Source organism: Mauremys reevesii, linkage group 6 (assembly GCF_016161935.1).
Source record: "Mauremys reevesii isolate NIE-2019 linkage group 6, ASM1616193v1, whole genome shotgun sequence".
NCBI classification, from domain to species: Eukaryota; Metazoa; Chordata; order Testudines; family Geoemydidae; genus Mauremys; species Mauremys reevesii.
In genome coordinates, this window is record NC_052628.1 from 87,444,063 (window position 1) to 87,450,687 (window position 6,625).

The 6,625-nt window shown below is 38.4% G+C and overlaps 1 protein-coding gene across 6 annotated transcripts in view; it reads right to left on the bottom strand.

Annotated features, from left to right (window-relative positions):
* The window catches only part of JAK2 (Janus kinase 2), a 135,943-nt gene that overhangs the window by 102,127 nt on the left and 27,191 nt on the right, over positions 1 to 6,625 (bottom strand). The window lies entirely within an intron of this gene.

The window sequence follows — 6,625 nt, forward strand, 5'->3', positions numbered from 1 at the left end:
TCACTGAGATTCTGGAGGTACTGTGGCAACTCCAGGATACAATGTTGTGGCTGGTTTGTGGAGACAAAAGGTCCTATTTTTGAGGAGGCAGTCAGCATTTCCTGATGAGAAAGCAGGCTGCCAGCTATTCTTAAGAAAATCAGCTAAACTTTTGTCAATGTCATGAGTTGTTTTTTTGAGAAATCTTGGTTGATTTTGATCAGTATCCCATCTCACCCTTTTGCAGTAGGCAGTCCAAGTACACAAATTTCCTTGAACCCAGACAACTGAGTTACAGAACTTATTGACATGGGATGGAAACAGCAATGGATATATGTTTATGATCTCCTCTTTTCCATGGATGAAGATAAATTTTTAAATCCCCTCAGCATTAGCCTGTGTCTGTTCCCATTAACAGGAATGGTAAATAGACTTCAATGGAACAGTATTAATGCAACACTGAGCACATATGAAACGTCTATCCAAAGGATCTATGCTGAGTCTTTTACATCTAGGTGCTCCTTGGATACCGCTGATCATGAGTTTTTGGGAGGGACTTCTGTGACATGTAACAGGAGTGGAGTCTCTCTCAAGTGATTCTCTTCCTAACTTTCCAAAAGGACCTAGAAGGTAGCGATGGGCAATTGTTCTTTTTCCCCTCCAAGGACTCATTCTTGGAGGTTATTTTATCAGCTGGTAGGTATTTATTTTACACAAGTGTGATCAGTCTATTGCAATTTTTTTGGTGAAATTTCATTAGAGCTTGGATTGGGTATGGCTCCCTGGCTTTATGCAAATTATACAAATATATGAATAATCCTTCCTGTTTCGCCTCATGAGTGGTTTCCCCAGCCTATCACTGTGATGAGTTTGTTACAATCTTCCCAGAAACAGAATAATTCCCATATCTCCCCTGAACTAGCCATCTCTCAATGGGAAGTTCTTGCTAATTACTGTCCAGACTCAATCCTCCTATGTTTGGGAACGGTGACTATTAAATTACAGGTGCACTTGGACACTCGGTGACATTCCAGCAAGTGGAGACCAACAGTTAGGAAACAGAATTGTAACTAATTTCCTAACCAAAAGATTTCCATATATAAAATGCTATGAAAAGGATCTGGAAAAACAAATTACCACAAAGGAGTGGATTCACTCTGGAAAAGAGGACCAGCAACTTCATCCTGTGGCTCAATAAAATATTTCTTCAAGATACACCTCTACCCCAATATAATGCTGTCCTCGGGAGCCAAAAAATCTTACCGCGTTATAGGTGAAACCGCGTTATATCAAACTTGCTTTGATCCGCCGGAGCGCGCAGCCCTGCCTCCCGGAGCGCTGCTTTACCACATTATATCCAAATTCGTGTTATATCAGGTCACATTTTATCGGGGTAGAAGTGTATTGTTTCAATGGTACCTCACACCAGTCAAGTTAAAAATAGATATATAGCTTGAATGGGAATAAACATTGGAGAAATTGTGATGAAAGATGAGATTTTGTGTATATGTGGTGGACATACCCAGTCATTAGAGAGTACTGGGATGCAATTCATAATCAAATTTCACAAATTATTGGATATTTATTACCAAGTGATCCTTTGGATAATCTTCCTAGGGCTTCCTAGTGGAAATAGTCACACAAGAGGAAATGACGAATGAATCTCATTTGCTAGTAGCTACTTAGCTACCAATAGCCTCTCACTGAAAAAAGAAAAAATAATCCAACCATAAAGAAATGGTTCAAAAAAAAAAAAAAAAACTGGGAGGTGGTTGTAACGGAAAAATGTACACATCAATTACACGCTCAACACAGAGAACAAATAGGTACTTAGACATTTGATTACCATTGATTCAGTACTCAGATAAAGTACATTCACCTACAAAAGGATCGGAACACCTGTCCAATTTTTTGTGAATATTTTAAACATTTGATAGACATGCCGTGTTTGCTAAACATGTAATCAGAGATTTCTCTCAATTTAATAAGATCACTAGAGACATGTCATGAGTAGTATAAAGATGCTTACTCTGTACATGGTAATGCCCTGTTAAAAAGAGATCTGATTATTATTATAATACTGTACAATGTTTCTCTAAGTAAAAGCTCAATGTTGTAATGATTGCTGTATTATCTTCAATCGTTACATGGCCAGGATTTCTAAACTAGCTAAAACTTCCTGAATAAAGAAACAGATTTAAAAAAAAAATACAGAGACCATGTTAGCAGTGTTTGTTGGAAGTTAAGCTGGACATTCTGATCATGCTAGCCCGCATGGCAGCTTTTGATACAACAGACTATGAGTTGTTGCTTTCGTGACGAACATCTTCCTGGTGTAACCTAACTGCTTTCCACTGGTTTAATTAATGTGTAGAAGATATAAGTCAATTGGTGCTGATGGCTACACTGTGTTCAAGTATACATCCTATCCAACACAGACACCATCAGTATCATTTTTAAAGAGCATGATCAGCAAACTACATGATGGTACACAGGTGTGGATGTATTACCCTGTGACCCCATCTACTGATCCTTTCTTCATCCTTTGTCAACTCAGAATCCAGGTCAGGTGTCCGTGTGACAGCAACATAGCAGTCACACCACTTGACAATTTCTCTCTCCCTCCCAAATAAAAAAAACAAAAACCGATGTGTAGAGCAAATAAAATCTATTTACTACTCCTTGATCTCCACAGCCCAAAGTGGTGTTTTTATACACCTTCTGTAAGTGCAGATTCCTGCTTTTTCAGAGTATGAGACATGATGGCTAATATATCAGTAAATATTTCTGAAGTGCCTATCACCATAATATCAAGTAGATGTTGTAGTAAGCAGATAATACAACAGCTTCTCAGAACCAGGAATCTCTCCCAATACTGTCTTTAGCAGCTATAATAGTTCCTCCTATAAATGGCACTCCTCTCTGTTTGAGATATTCTCCCCTCTCCTTTGTTTAAAAGGCTCAGATATTACAATAATTTCCAGTCACTTTTGACACCTGAAAGTTCAGTCCCTAATCTGGAAGAATAACTGAATAATATTGCCAGTCTGATGCTTCAGAGCCACCTTGTACTCCACTCTGTAAAAGCAGGAGTCTTTCTGCTAGGTAAAAGCCTTTACTGTGAAGAGGCTCTCTTTCTTAGTGTCCTAGTTTATGGGCAGAGACTCATTCAGAAGCACAGAAACAGTTTGAGAATCATTGCATCACTCTTGGCCAATTCTTTTCCTTGGAAAAGGACATGGTTTGATAATACTCCATGTATTGGACATTATTTGAAAGTGGTTTAAGTTTTTATTTTAAAAACTGAACAAGCTGCATCCTTATCTCCTAACAAAACTGCTACAGCAGACCATGATCAAAAGGCTTAACTACTGTAATTCCCTCTTAGCGGAGCTTTCCCTATACTTTCAGCTTGCTTTGAATGTAGCAGCATATTTGTTTACTGGCTTCAGCAACCATGATCATACATTCACCCCATGTTATCTACACTGTCCATTCATAAATTGACACCAAACTGAATATTTGTTTTTGTATTATATAAAGAGCATTCAACAATATTACTCCCAGCTAATAAGATAGATTCAAGTTCTGCTCTTTGGGTCTTTGTCTGGTGCATATCATAGTTTCTTTTCTTAAACCAGTTCTGAAGTAAGAGTGGCTAAGGATTACAAAATCTTTACTCTTACTATGATGTTGTTAACTTTAAGAGGAGTCAAGTTCAAGATCTGGTAAAGAATTTCTCTTTAAAACGTTCTTAAAACCAGAAATCATTTATTTTTAATTTAAAAGATTCAGGACATTTTTTTTAATAATTGCAAGTATGTGCTATTTTAATCCAGTACATGCCAATCAGAGCACATGCTGAAAGGTATTGTGCTGCCAGCCCAGCAAAAACATTACTATGTGAAAAAATTCTGTGCATGAAATTCTCTAACTGCTCCAAGTAACAGTCTCTAAACCCAACTACTTAGGTCTTAAATGGAAAAAAATTGTCTACTGGCAACTGTACCAAAGTAAGAAAGAGAAATAAAATGCAACTAGATTAATTCTATGGAAAGCATCACTAGACTGGCAATAAATATCGTTACACAGTAGACTCTGGGTAGAGCTCACATGAAATAAATATCTTCTCTCACACAGCCCAATACTTTTACTTTCTGATAAAAATTGATGTATCCTGATCACATGAATGACAGAGGGTATGATGCATCATGGGGATAGGCCAGTGGTTTTCAAACTTTTGTATTAGTGACCCCTTTCATACAGCAAGCCTCTGAGTGCGATCCCCCTTATAATGTTAAATATAAAAAAGTTTTTTAAATGTATTATAAATGGTGGAGGAGGAGAACATACGAACACAAGAATGGCCCTACTGGGTCAAACCAAAGGTCCATCCAGCCCAATATCCTGTCTTCCGACAGTGGCCAATGCCAAGTTCCCCAGAGGGAATGAACGGAATGGGTAATCATCAAGTGATCCATCCCGTCACTCATTCCCAGCTTCTGGCAAACAGAGGCTAGGGACACCATTCCTGCGTATCCTGGCTAATACCATTGATGGACCTATGCTCCATGAATTTACATAGTTTTTTTTTTTTTAACCCTGTTATGGTCTTGGCCTTCACAACAACCTCTGACAAGGAGTTCCACAGGTTGAATTTGTGTTGTGTGAAGAAATACTTCCTTTTATTTGTTTTAAACCTGCTGCCTATTTATTTCATTTGGTGACCCCTAGTTCTTGTGTTATGAGAAGTAGTAAACAACTCTTCCTTATCTACTTTCTCTACACCAGTCATGATTTTATGGACAGGACTTTGGAACAGAGCCCGGAACTGGAGCGCAGCGCATCTCCAGAGCAGTAGAGCTACAGGTTTTTGCCTGGAGCTGGAGCGGAGCCAGAGCACAGCTCCAAAGCCCTGTTTATAGATCTCAATTATATCTCCCCTTAGCTGTCTCTTTTCCAAGCTAAATCTCAGTCTTATTAATCTCTCCTCATATGGAAGCCGTTCCAGACCCCTAATATTCTAGACCCCTAATATTCTGAACCTTTTCCAATTCCAATACATCTTTTTGAGATGGGGCGACCCCATCTGCACACAGTATTCAAGATGTGGGCGTACCATGGATTTATATAGAGGCAACATGATATTTTCTGTCGTATTATCTATCCCTTTCTTAATTATTCCAGCATTCTGTTCACTTTTTTGCCGCTGCACATTGAGTGGATGTTTTCAGAGAACTATCCACAATGACTCCAAGATCTCTTTCTCGAGTGGTAACAGCTAATTTAGACCCCATCATTTTATATGTATAGTTGGGATTATGCTTTCCAATGTGCATTACTTTGCATTTATCAACATTAGGCAACAAAATGGCAGATGAAATTTAGTCACCCAGTTTTGATAGATCCTTTTGTAGCTTTTCATAGTCTGCCTGGGTATTAACTATCTTTATTAAGTTGGTATCATCTGCAAATTTTGCCACCTCACTGTTTACCTCTTTTTCCAGATCTTTTATGAATATGTTGAATAGGACTGGTCCCAGAACAGACCCCTGGGGGACACCACTATTTACCTCTCTCCATTCTGAAAACTAACCATTTATACCTACCCTTTGTTTCCTATCTTTTAACCAGTTACCTATCCATGAGCACACCTTCCCTCTTAACCCGTGGCAGCTTACTTTGCATAAGAGCCTTTGGTGAGGGACCTTGTCAAAGGCTTTTTGAAAATCTAAGTACACTACATCTACTGGATCCCCTTGGTCCACATGCTTGTTGACCCCTCAAAGAATTCTAGTAGATTGGTGAGGCATGATTTCCCATTAGTAAAACCTACATTCAAAGCAAGCTGAAAGTATAGGAAAAGCCCTGCTAAGAGGGAATTACAGTAGTTGAGCCTTTTGACCGTGGTCTGATGTAACAGTTTTGTTAGGGGATAAATAAGGGTGCAGCTTGTTCTCTTTTTTAAAATAAAAGTGGGGTTTGGGGTGGAGGCTGACAGCTCGTGACCCCCAAGCAATAATCTTGTGACCGCCTGAGGGGTCATGACCCCCAGTTTGAGAACCTCTGGGACAGGCTCCTAAAATCAGTTATACAATCCATCCCTCAATACAAAGGCTGTCTGTCTTTATAAAAACGGCTATTTCCTTGGCACAATATAAGCCCGTTAACACTGAGCACACATTCATTTACAAAATATTTCATATTCAAAACATTCATCAAATTAGGCACTGTCCGCAAGAGTCACTTACATTGTGAAATATGATCCAATTACCATAAATTTTCTAGTAAAACACAGATTTTTAGTAACCAAATTTTAGTTATATGATAATTTACCTCTAGCACTCCGCTCTTCAATCTTTGCTGATAATTTGGCAATCCTGATTAGCTTTCTCAAGTATTTATTAGGTTTGTGAATTATAAGTTTCTACTGTATATCTATTTTTCTGTGAAAAAACTGTAACCATGAAACAAACATTGTACAAGTGAAAAGATACAAAACGCCTACTGATATGATTTTAACTTTCACTGTTTTTGTAAACAAATAAGTGTCATCACATGGAGAATGTAGAAAAAGCTCCCCCAGCATTAGGCAAACTGGGCTTATAATGTAGGACTTGAAGAAGTCATCGAGTCCAGCTTCCTG